This window comes from Phoxinus phoxinus, assembly GCF_949152265.1.
Source record: "Phoxinus phoxinus genome assembly, chromosome: 2".
In the NCBI taxonomy this organism is placed as follows: Eukaryota; Metazoa; Chordata; class Actinopteri; order Cypriniformes; family Leuciscidae; genus Phoxinus; species Phoxinus phoxinus.
Window position 1 is genome coordinate 16,921,798 of NC_136877.1, and position 12,762 is coordinate 16,934,559.

General features: G+C 39.0%; 1 long non-coding RNA gene across 1 annotated transcript; it reads left to right on the top strand.

The window, feature by feature from the left end:
* The first annotated feature begins 126 nt into the window (after window positions 1–126).
* LOC306992351 lies at window positions 127–362 on the top strand. Its single transcript, XR_013796268.1, has 2 exons — window positions 127–182; window positions 261–362. It is a non-coding gene; the product is annotated as an uncharacterized lncRNA (long non-coding RNA).
* Window positions 363–12,762: the final 12,400 nt, after the last annotated feature.

Genomic DNA, 12,762 nt, shown 5'->3' on the forward strand with positions numbered 1-12,762 from the left:
TAATTGCATTAGATGGCAGAAATGGAGGTGAGGGACAAATGGACCTCTATGAAAAACGAGGTGATACAGGGAGAAGATCTGTGGTATCTGAGAAGATATCATGCATCATCAATGGCAGCATATGCTGTTCAGACTCCGTCTGCGGCGCTGCACCTTTGAGTTTGCCCATCTGAGTAAAAACAGTGAGTGACATACATCGCACAGTAGACTTTGCGTGTGTACAAATTAACGTGTCACAGCATTTCTGTATGTTTTTGCAGAGTTCCTCAGTCTGTCCAGCCTCCTTGTCCAACAAATGACGACAGGGTTCAGCGAGCTGACTCCGTCTGTGGCGCTGCACCTTTGAGTTTGCCCATCTCAGTCACGATCTCACGACCCATCATGCCAAGGGGAAATGGTGCCTCGACACATCTCAACTGCATCATCTATTCTAGGCCTTAGGATGGTTCCACAAAGAATTGACTGCACATACAACATGAATTAATTCAAACTACAGATTTGAATTTACATACAGCAAAAGACACTGCATCTATTTGTCTCTCATTAGTCAATCCAGGATAAACCTTTCTCTCAAAATCTTTAACCTCACAGTTCATTAAATTGAACACAGCTAACTCAACATTAAATTTGTTTAAATCTTCACACTGTATAGCCAGAGGACTATCACAAATGTATTTTAAAGACACACTACAGTATGTCTGTTTAAAGCTTCTCTGTATTGTTGTGTATTTTAAAAAGTCTATAAATCTATAAATGATGTGCATGTTGCTTGTAGTTTTGTGTTAATAAAAATGAAATCTAATAAATCTCATAATTCAGTTGTATTGCATTATATTGTGTAATTTAATCAAAATGCTATTTTTATATGAGTTTTGGTTCTGGTTTTATTACATTGAGTGGTATTGTATTGTATGATGTTCTGTTTTAACAATTAATTATGACATAAATCATATGAATTAGAACACAAATGATATGCTTGTAATTAAAAATATATATTATGCCTTATTGCTTAATAACAAGTAACTTAATGTCTCAAAACATACCTAAAAATGCAATTACTTTCTTTAATAAGTATAAAAATATATGAAGAAAGGGGTTTGATTGATTACTTATTTGGTTGATTAATATTTATACTAAGTACACACAAAACATAGCTAGCATTCTGTCATTTATGGTTAAACTGTTAATAAGAAAATAGTAATAAATACAAATTTATTAAAAACGACAAAACGTTTATCGGATAGATGTATGCTCTATGCCGCGCTACTATACGCTAACTAAAAAAAACACTAAGAACGAGAAATGCTTAAATTCACAATATATAGCTTCGGGTATATACTATTATATGACACATATAAGTTAAAATACATTAATGACTCGTTATAACGTAGGTCAAACGACTTCTTTAATTATGTGATTTTGTATGATTTGTAACCAGGCACTAAAGCGATTACCCATAAAACGTGCTTTGAACCAATCGGATTGCTTGGGTCCTTAGCCCGGACTCAACACTTCATCCGGACCCAACACTTCACCACACCGGACCATAGACTGTATATGATCAAAGAGTATACGTTCTTTGATATGATCCGGACCAGAGAATGTCTAATAAGGGGAGAAGGTTCACTCTCGCTACACTTCCGGCTTCTGACTGGTTGCAGATTCCATATGAGGGCGCTCACAGGACGAGTGCAGAATGAATGGAGGTCTATGGAGCTATACCCCTCAAAATCCACTTTTCTCAAGATATAATTTTTTGTCTAGTAATTTGAATGTTGTATTCGAAAGGAGATACAAAGAAATTGCACTTTGCTGGGTGTTAGATTTTTTAGAGTCACTTATTTGCTTTAAAAAGTCTTTCAAAATGTCAATGACGTCATACACATCGTACGACCAGAGATACTGCTTTACGGCAATCCTTCAGTCACTGTGGTGCTTTCGCGCTCTGCACTTTATTTTCTCTCGAGGCATCGCCAGCACAGCTGACACAGGTAAACACACGTGCTAGAAGAGTTTCTGCTAGAATACATTCTGTTCCCGCTTCGGATGCCATGATGCCATCAAGCGGTATCTCTGGTCGTAACCAGTCCTTCACTGACCAATCAGCGTTCATTAGCAGAATGCTAGCGTGTTATGGGCAACAACAACTCAACCTGTAAGAAATCGAAAGGACATAAGTACTCGTTCATTCAATTTTCGACCTATAACCCATGTTGAACTTGCCAAACCTACAATCAAATCTGAGATTTCTCAACGGCAATCGGGTGAAAGAGACAAATTTAGCCGTCTAGCCCCATAGACTCCCATTCATTTTGCACTCGGGGGTGATCGCCCCCAGTGGAACTCTGGTGGAACTACAACCAAAATTCGGTACAATAGGACTTAATAGGGAGTGAACAGGCTCTCCGTAGACGGGCTCTGTCCGGACCCAACACTTCACCACACCGGAGCTAACAGACGCTACTTCCGGTTTTCGTCATTTCAAAATAAAAGTGCGTACATATTTCAAAATAAATTCAAAAAACCGGCTGCATTTACACTGAAGTTATGATCGATTTTTCTCAGATAAGTGTGATCTGAACCATGCAGCTTAATGCTTGTCCTTGAACGCCAGTATAATTTTGTAGTCGATCTAAGAGTATTGTGTGATCTATAGTATCAAACGCAGCACTAAGATCAAGTAAAACTAGTATTGAGATACAGCCTTGGTCCGAAGCTAAAAGTAAATCATTAGTGATTTTAACGAGAGCAGTTTCAGTGCTATGGTGTGGCCTGAATCCAGACTGAAACTTTTCATAGATGTAATTTTCTTGCAAAAAAGAGCCCAGTCGAGCGGACACAACTTTTTCTAATATTTTAGACATAAATGGAAGATTTGAAATGGGTCTATAATTTGCTAGATTATGTGGGTCTAATTGTGGTTTCTTAATGAGTGGTTTTATAACTGCCAGTTTAAATGTTTTTGGAACATGACCTAAAGATAAAGATGAGTTAATGATATTGAGGAAAGGCTCTCCCACTATAGGTAACACTTCTTTCAGTAGTTTAGTTGGTATAGGATCTAATAAGCATGTTGTTGTTTTAGATGAAGTGATACGTTTATTTAACTCTTTTTGTTCTATAGTTGTAAAGCACTGTAATTGTTCTTGCGGGGTGATAATTGAGGCTGATTTATAAGGCGCGATTGAAGATTGAACATTCACAATTGTGGTTCTGAAGCTTTCTATTTTCTCAGTGAAGAAGTTCATCATTACTGCTAAACTGTAACGGGATATTTTGTTCAGGTGACGTCTGTTTATTTATTAGTCTAGTCACGGTGTTAAATAAAAACCTTGGATTATTTTGGTTGTTTTCTATTAGTTTGCGGAGATGCTCAGCCCTTGCCGCTTTTAGGGCCTTTTTATAACGTGACATACTGTCTTTCCACGCGATTCTAAAGACTAGAAGTAGTATTGTTGTAGTATTGTTGTACCATGGTGCTTAACTTTTCTCTCTGACCTTTTTTAATCTAATGGGTGCAACAATATCCAATGTTCTAGAGAGATGGTGCTCATAGTGCTAGTTACTTCCTCTAATTCATCTGTTTGTTTGTTCCAGCACTTTAGACACAGTTGCTCCGCTGCGCTTAAAGAAGATTAAAGAACATAGTCCAACGCCGTGGCACAACGAGCACACTCAGGCCCTTAAGAGAGCAGCCAGAAAAATGGAGCGCAACTGGAAGAAAACAAAACTAGAGGTGTTTCGGATTTCATGGAAGGAGAGCTCGATTGCTTACAGAGAGGCTTTAAAAGCTGCTAGATCTGCTTATTTTTCAACCCTATTAGAAGAAAATAATCATAATCCTATAGGTATTTATTTGAAACAGTGGCTAAACTAACGAAAAAGAAAGCTTCAAGCCCAGAAGTTTCCAAGCAACACAGCAGTAATGACTTTATGAACTTCTTCACTTATAAGATCGATAATATCAGGGACAAAATTATAACTATGCAACCGTCTAATACAGTATCGCATCAGAAAATGCATTGTAGTCTCCCTGAGGGAAAATTTGATTCATTCATTGCTATAGGAGAGGAAGAATTTTGCAAACTCGTCAAATCATCTAAATCGACAACGTGCATGTTAGACCCTATACCAACTAAGCTGCTGAAAGAGATGCTTCCAGATGTCATAGATCCTCTTCTTAATATCATTAATTCATCTTTGTCTCTAGGATCAAAAACCTTTAAGCTAGCTATGATTAAACCGCTTGTTAAAAAACAGCAACTTGATCCTACAAAACTAGTCAATTACAGGCCGATCTCAAATCTGCCATTTCTGTCAAAGATATTAGAAAAAGCAGTATCCTCACAACTGTGTTCCTTTCTTGAAAGAAATGATATCTGCGAGGATTTTCAGTCCGGATTTAGACCGTACCATAGTACCGAGACAGCTCTCGTTAGAGTCACAAATGATTTGCTCTTATCATCCGATCGTGGTTGTATCTCTCTATTAGTATTACTTGATCTTAGTGCTGCATTTGACACCATTGACCACAACATCCTTTTAAATAGACTCGAACATTATGTTGGCATTAGTGGAATTGCACTAGCATGGTTTAAATCATACTTATCTGACCGTTATCAGTTTGTAGCAGTAAATGAAGAGATGTCTTATCAATCACAAGTTCAGTATGGCGTACCACAAGGCTCAGTACTAGGACCGCTGCTGTTCACTCTGTATATGCTACCATTAGGAGATATCATTAGGAAACATGGAATTAGCTTTCACTGTTATGCCGACGATACTCAGCTGTATATTTCTTCAAAACCTAACGAAACCTACCAATTCACAAAATTAACGGAATGCATAGCTGATATAAAAAATTGGTTGACTTGTAATTTCCTACTACTAAATTCAGAAAAAACAGAGATTCTAATTATTGGACAAAAAACTTCCACACGTAATAACCTAGAGTACTGTCTAACACTTGATGGCTGCTCTGTTAAGTCTTCGTCGTCAGTTAGGAACCTGGGTGTGCTCTTTGATACCAATCTTTCATTTGAAAATCATGTGTCTAGTATCTGTAAAACCGCTTTCTTCCATCTTAAAAATATATCTAAATTACGTCATATGCTCTCAATGAATAATGCAGAACAATTAGTTCATGCGTTTATGACCTCAAGGCTAGATTATTGTAATGCTCTACTGGGTGGTTGCCCTGCACGCTTAATAAACAAACTACAGCTAGTTCAAAACGCAGCAGCTCGAGTTCTTACTAGAACCAGGAAGTATGACCATATTAGCCCCGTTCTGTCAACACTGCATTGGCTGCCTATTAAACATCGTATACATTTTAAAATATTGCTGATCACTTACAAAGCACTAAATGGTTTAGCTCCGCAGTACTTGAGCGAGCTCTTAACGCATTATAGTCCTTCACGTCTACTGCGATCTCAAAATTCCGGCCAATTAATAATACCTAGAATATCAAAATCGACTGCTGGCGGTAGATCTTTTTCCTACTTAGCACCAAAACTTTGGAACAGTCTTCCTACCATTGTCCGGGAAGCAGACACACTCTAGCTGTGTCCCAATGTGAAGGCTACAGCCTCCGAAGTCCGTATTTGAAGGCCGATTGGCCGTATTTGAAGGCCGATTGCGTCACAGCGGCACGACGAAACGTCACAGCGGCGCGACGAAGGATGTCCCAATTCAAAGGCTGCACACCTGGAGGTCGCATTTTAAGGCCGATTGCGTCACCGCGGCGCGATGAAGGCTGTCCCAATTCAATTCGGCATCATCCAAAGGCCGTATTCGAAGGCCGGTTGAGTCATCGCGGCGCGACGAAGGCTACCCTGATTCAAAAGCGACGCCAAATGCACCCTTCATTTCCCCGTGAAAGAAAGGATGCATAAACGGATCCTTGCGGCCTGATTCTATCCCATAAGCCATCGCGCGCCGGTGACGACAGCATTATTATTATAAAAAATGACGGCCGAGAGTTCGGTGGTGGACGGCAAATTCACATTTAAATGTAAGTATTATGTTTTCATTTACTCAAATAGCTAGTGAGTTAAAAGCCACAAGTTTTTATTTCTTATAAACTTCATCTTAACTCATTCATCACCATTGCGTGGCTTCATTTGTAAGGTGGTATACAACTTGTCCTAATATTTAGTTTAATAATTGTTTCAGGGAGCAAGGAGCAGACAGCTCAATTTATTAAATTGCAATTAAATAAATAAATTAAATACATTTTTATTGTAATATTTGCACTAGTCTGTCTCACTTGTGTATTATAAGAAATATCACTCACCCTATAAAGCCCACAACAATAAGAAAAGCAGTAGACAAGGCAATGGGGTTTTACTTTTATGTGTTTTTGTAGTGGTGTCATGCAAGCTACGTCTACAAAGGTTTTAACTATAAGGTTAAAACCTTTAACTATAATTTAAGGTTTTAATTTTTCATGTACCCTTTTCTGCTTTTTTTATAGCAATTCTGGAGAAAATGGGTATACCAAGTAAGAAAGTTAATACACACATCTTAGCTGAAATGTATTGTGCTGTTGTTGTTAACAAGCCATGGTTAATTTGCTCTGCCTTAGGATTGCAAGTGTCCTGGGACAGGTGAGGGTGTGAGTGGGAAACCCACTGCTGAAACTTGGCCCTGGTTTGTCCTCATGGATGAGGTGTTGGGACAGAGGCACTCCCTGTCCTCATTGCCTTAATCCCTGAGGACAAACCAGGGTCAAGTTCAGCAGTGGGTGCCCACGGTGAGGAGGAGCCAGAGGCACCAGCACGAGCACCAGCATCAGCACCGGCAGCACCACGAAGAAGAGACCGAGAGGACGAGGTTTTGGACTTGATTAGAGAAGACATGGGACTGCAGAGGCGAGGAGAGCACAGGAGAGGATGGACAGGCAAAAGAGAGAGTTTTCTCTTCTTGAAAGAATGATTGAGAATATTATATATATTTGTTTAACTTTTTTTAACTTATATTTTTTAAAAGGGAAAAAAATCTGTTTATTTATTTTTATGCAACTTTAAATGTGTAAATAAAAGAAAATTCATTGCTCTGGACATAGTTTATTTTTGTAATGACAGTCATAATTTTTACATGAAACAAATGATTCTATACCTTTTTTCCCCCCAACTATTTACAACATACGTTAAAAAATCTCAAAATCAACATACACATTTAAATTTACAGTACATAAAATAAGAAAGAATGATGTAGACTTGTATTGAGCTGAGTGGGAGACCCTGGTGTGCTGCTGGACCGCGACGGGCTCCACAATAGAGCCCCTGGTAAGGCCTCCTGCTGGTGGGATTTCATCTGATGGTCTCTGAGTGTTTGAGTGCATATTTCCACTATCCACTAAGTTTTCTACCAACTGGTTTGCAGGGCTGACTCATGAAATAAATATTGAGATACTTTATTACGCTTTATTAATAACCACTAATACCACATTGGGGAAAAACTACTAGTCATATATTTCAAACCTTAGTAAAGCAAAATGATCTTGCATAACGTTACTCTAATGTAGGCCTAAAGGTCTCAAGAGTAAAAGTGTATTCTGCAGGGAAAAAAACCTCCTTGTCATGAACGAAGTTTGTAGTTCCTTATTTACCACCACTGGTTATTCTGACAATGAAAGTAACAACATGTAGGCCTATTGTCACAATATTAACAAGTTGTTGCTAACTACAGCTCCGTCCCATTTCAAAGGGCGCATCTGAAGCGCTCGGACCGGTGTAGCTTACGGACGATTGTCTTCAGTGACAGCTGCCGATGACGAGCGGGAGTAACATTCGCACTGGACTTTTTTATATTCAACTGGGTTTTATATTCAAATAGCGTTGAAAACCTGTGTAAATGTATGTACCAAGGTCAATTTATGTGCATAATAAAAAGAATACACTAGCCTATAAAATCGCATCAAAGTAATTATAAATGAACATTTGAACCTTCGTCTAAGCCGAAAGTACAAGACCTGAAACATCCTCACCATGTTCTCCAATGAAATATAAAACATAAAAATGGCAATAGCCAATTCTGGGTCCATAGCTGTGTACTCAAATATCAAATGAATTATCAGGATGGCTGTACTCTCGCACCGTTGCTTGGCGCCTGGAGCTGTAATCGGGAACACCTGGTTGCGCAATTAGGAAATTCCACGAAGGCTACAATCAAAGGACGCATAGGCTGCATAATTCTAAGTCCGCGGCCTTCGATTGATGCAGCCTTCACATTGGGACACAGCTATTGTCAGTTCAAATCTAGACTAAAAACACATATCTTTTCGGCCTAGCATACACATAACACATTATAGACTTCTATAATTAGGCTGCATAGTTTAGAACAGCCGGGACCGGGAACACTTCCCGTAAATCCTGATGTACTTGGTACATCATAAGAAGGATGGCGTCTACGCTAATATTAGTCTCTCTGTCTATCCCGAGGTTTACCGCTGTCCACCGGAACCAGACCGTATCCAGATCTGATGAAGGACCAGCGCCAGGACACGACGACGCCGCTGACCTGAAGTGTCAACCAGTCTCTCCTCCTCTCCACTCCGACTTCAACCAACCGGAACTGGACAAATACTCTGATTCATTCTGAACTTCATACACTGTTCACTCATTGGCCAGAGGAGAACTGGCCCCCGACTGAGCCTGGGTTCTCCCAAGGTTTTTTTCTCCATTCTGTCACCTGATGGAGTTTTGGTTCCTTGCCGCTGTTGCCTTACCTTCTGGCTTGCTTAGTTGGGGACATTTATTATTCAACAATATTATAGATCTGCCTTAAAGGTGGACGATGATGAAATTGTTTTTTGTATTATTTTCATGTAATCACTGTGAAGCTGCTTTGATACAATCCGTATTGTAAAAAGCGCTATATAAATAAAGGTGACTTGACTTGTTTGGGTTCAGGCAGTAACTGAGACAAATCAGATAAGCAATTTGAGAAATTATCTATGGTGGATGGAAGGATTGTTCTGCCTGGTCGGTAACGCGGCGCAGCGTGACATAGTACTGTAGTCCGTAATATACAAGTTACCAGGAAGTGGTCACTGACACCACTGACATGATTAAGACAATGAGTTGGTCCGGTGACGTTTTTCTTGACCCCAAAGGAGTTTAATAAATCTGTAAACGCAGCCCCTAACGCATCATTTTAATTATCTTTAATTATTTAATTAGTATGTTAAAATCTCCAACAATTAATGCTTTATCGACGTTGACCAATAGATCTGAGAGAAAATCTGCAAACTCTTTTAGGAAATCAGCGTAAGGCCCTGGCGGTCTATATACGGTAGCCAGGGCTAGAGATAGTAGGGATTTTTTTCTTACATCTAAGAGCGTAACATTTAATACAAGTACTTCAAACAAATAAAATTTGTCACCTGTTTTCTGAGTAACATTAAGAATATCTCTGTAGATTGTTGCAACACCGCCGCCACGACCAATCAGACGGGGCTCATGCTTATAACAGTATCCTGGTGGAGTAGACTCATTTAGACCGAAATAGTAATTTGGTTTAAGCCAGGTTTCAGTAAGGCAAAGTACATCGATGCTATTATCTGTGACTATTTCATTTACAATAGCTGCTTTAAATGTGAGTGATCTAATGTTCAGAAGACCTAGCTTTAGAAATTGCTTTTGTTCACTAATAGCGAGATTTTCTGTTTTAATAACAATTAGATTTTTCCTAGATCCTGCAGTAGATTTATTATTTGATCTCACTAAGCGAGGAATAGACACAGTTTCTATTAACTGTTCTACACTAGTATTTATATCAATTAATTTGGTGCAGCAGAGACTGTGATTTGGATTTTTGGTAACTAGTCAAACGGTCTTTAACATCTTGGAGATGTTATCCGACAGCAGATTCAAATTATTTATAAAGAGCATTTCTGCTCATTGCACCATGACATTAACCATTCATTTAGCGCAAATAATCTACTGAACTTTTTATGCCTTTGTCGATACGTGGGAAGCGGCCCAGACACAATGATCGTTATTTCAGGCGATGCGGTGCGTACCGTCTCGATCAGGCTCCTGTAATCCTTTATCAAAACCTCTGTCTGCCGCAGCCTGACGTCGTTTAACTTCATTCAGGAGATTTTGGGTAGCTGCACAACTGACAGATGACTTTGAGCGCACCGCCAACGGTGTGTGTGTGTGTGTGTGTGTTATTTGATTACAGTATTGTATTTAAGATGGTGTTAGACTAAATAAATGGTCTTAAATATCATCTACATATCTCCGTTGTGTTGACTAAACATTAGGCCTCATCCAAGTTTATAATTGTGTATCTTTATTTTGATGTTACGATTTCATCTACACATAAAGTATAATTTCAATTGGTTACATATTTCTCATTCTTTAGACAGTTGTTGGAGGAGCAAGATGGTGTTTGATGTTTTGTCAGATGAACCAGGCAGTACCAGTCATGCCAGTCCTCAACAGTACACAAAAGTTAAGGGAGTCTCAATCCTCTAATAGTGCAGTAACAGCCGTCATGCAATTGCTACACATAGTTGATCTCACCCAGTCTGCAAAAACATTTACAGTGAGCTCACAGTCACACACACGACATGGTCAGTCTCTGTATTGTTCTGCCTGTGTAGTTGAAGTAATACCATCTACCGTAATATGTATTGAATGTAAACTGCGGCTGAACCCTAGTATGCTGCTGTTCTTGAATTTATACAAGTTATTGCTTAGCTTCAACACTAGTCTGTTTTTTCCCCCCTCCGGTCTCGATCTGTCTTGGTTTTGATTCTTGATACCCGCTGGTCTTGGTAGTGTCTTGGTCTCGGTTTAGGTGGGTTTTGACTACACTACAAGTCTAGTCTGTAGTTGTTGAGATCAAGTGCGTCGCCACCCTTATGTATTGGTGTAACTCCACCAATAAGGGTGAAACTAAGATTTCCACATTAATGGAACCACAGAGGTGGATAAAGATAAATTAAATAAATCTGATAAAGGAAAGTACATGAGACGCAAGCTTAATAAACTTAATCTCCATACCATCAGGATCAATACCATTACCTGACTTAAGTTCAGAGATTGCCTGCTGAACATCAGTATGATTTATTGTAGCAAATAAAAAGGAACCGTTAAGCTCATCTGCCAAACTAGAGAAGGAGAAATAAAAAAATTGTGAGCCACAAATAGAGGAAAAGTGCTGGTTGAAAGCATTGGCAACAGTGGAAGGATTACTGATAACATCATTATTAACTTTAATTTGGGTGGCAATGCTTTTAGTAGAATTATGTAATAAAGAATTAAGAATTTCCCAGAACTTCTTAGCATTATTGAAGTTATTACAGAGTTTTTATAATAATTCGATTTAGCATTTCTTGTTTTAGTCGTACACGTATTTCTTAATTGTTTATATACAGCTCCATCTACGGAGTCCTTAGACAGGAGGTACTTTTCCCATGCCTTATCTCTTTGTTTAAAAAGATGTATTAAGTCAGCATCAATCCATGGTAAATATCGGCCCTTAACCTTTACTGATATCCAAGGGGCATGTTTATCTAGTTTTCCATACACAGAAGACCATGGAATGATCACTAAAGCAATCGGGTAGAACACCAGATTCGGTAATTCTGTTAGAGTGGGTGACCAAAATCCAGTCCAACAAAGATTTGGATCTGTAGTCAACCCGGGTAGGTTCTCTAATTAGTTGAGTCAGATTTAAGCTTTCAAAGTAATTTCTATCATTTAAAGATGACCGATCTAACCAGTTAATGTTAAAATCATCAAGGATAATCCTCTTGTTTGAGTTACCCACATATTTTATAGTAGTGCCTATGCAGTTGTATTGACTCTGTAGGGGAGTTTGGAGGTCTGTAGATGTTCCCTATAATCAGCTGTTTATTTACGTGGAAACTAATTTTAAGGAAAAGACATTCAAAGTATACAGGATTTTCCTTAGGGGCTATAGACTCAGATAATAAAATTGAGGAGACATGACTACCCCTCCTTCACGAGTACCCCTATTAGCTCTATACAAAACATAACTATCCAGTTTAATTTCCTCATCTGATATATTATTATTCAACCAGGTCTCAGACAGTGTGATAACATTAGGTTTATTATAGACAAGCCAGGCCCTTAAAAGATCGATTTTGTGTGGCAAGCTCATGTTCAGGTGAATGACAAATAAGCCTTACCCATGTTGACTATTTTCACACACACACACACACACACACACACACACACACACACACACACACACACACACACACACACACACACACACACACACACACACACACACACACACACACACACACACACACACACACACACACACACACACACACACACACACACGCACGCACGCACGCACGCACGCACGCACGCACGCACGCACGCACGCACGCACGCACGCACGCACGCAGTCTGCTAAGTTTCTCACTAGAATTACATGAAGTGAAAGCATAATATTAAATAATTTTTTTATGCACAATAATGATTTGAGTGAAGCTGAATTCCAGCCGTTAATGGTAGGCTATGTGTGATGACGAACCTATGTGATAGACGTTATCACCATTTCGGTATGTCTTTGTGAGTTTTAAATGTTGCAATATTTAGTCTGTTAAAGGGTACCCCGATTAGTGCAGCATGTTGGCCTTATAAGATGATACAAAAAAACTCCAATGTTTTTGTTTTTATAAAAAAAAAAATGAAAATCCGTTCACCCGTAGGCCGCCATATTTATTTACGTCTCAATGCATTCTGGGTAGTGACGTGTATAGGTTGT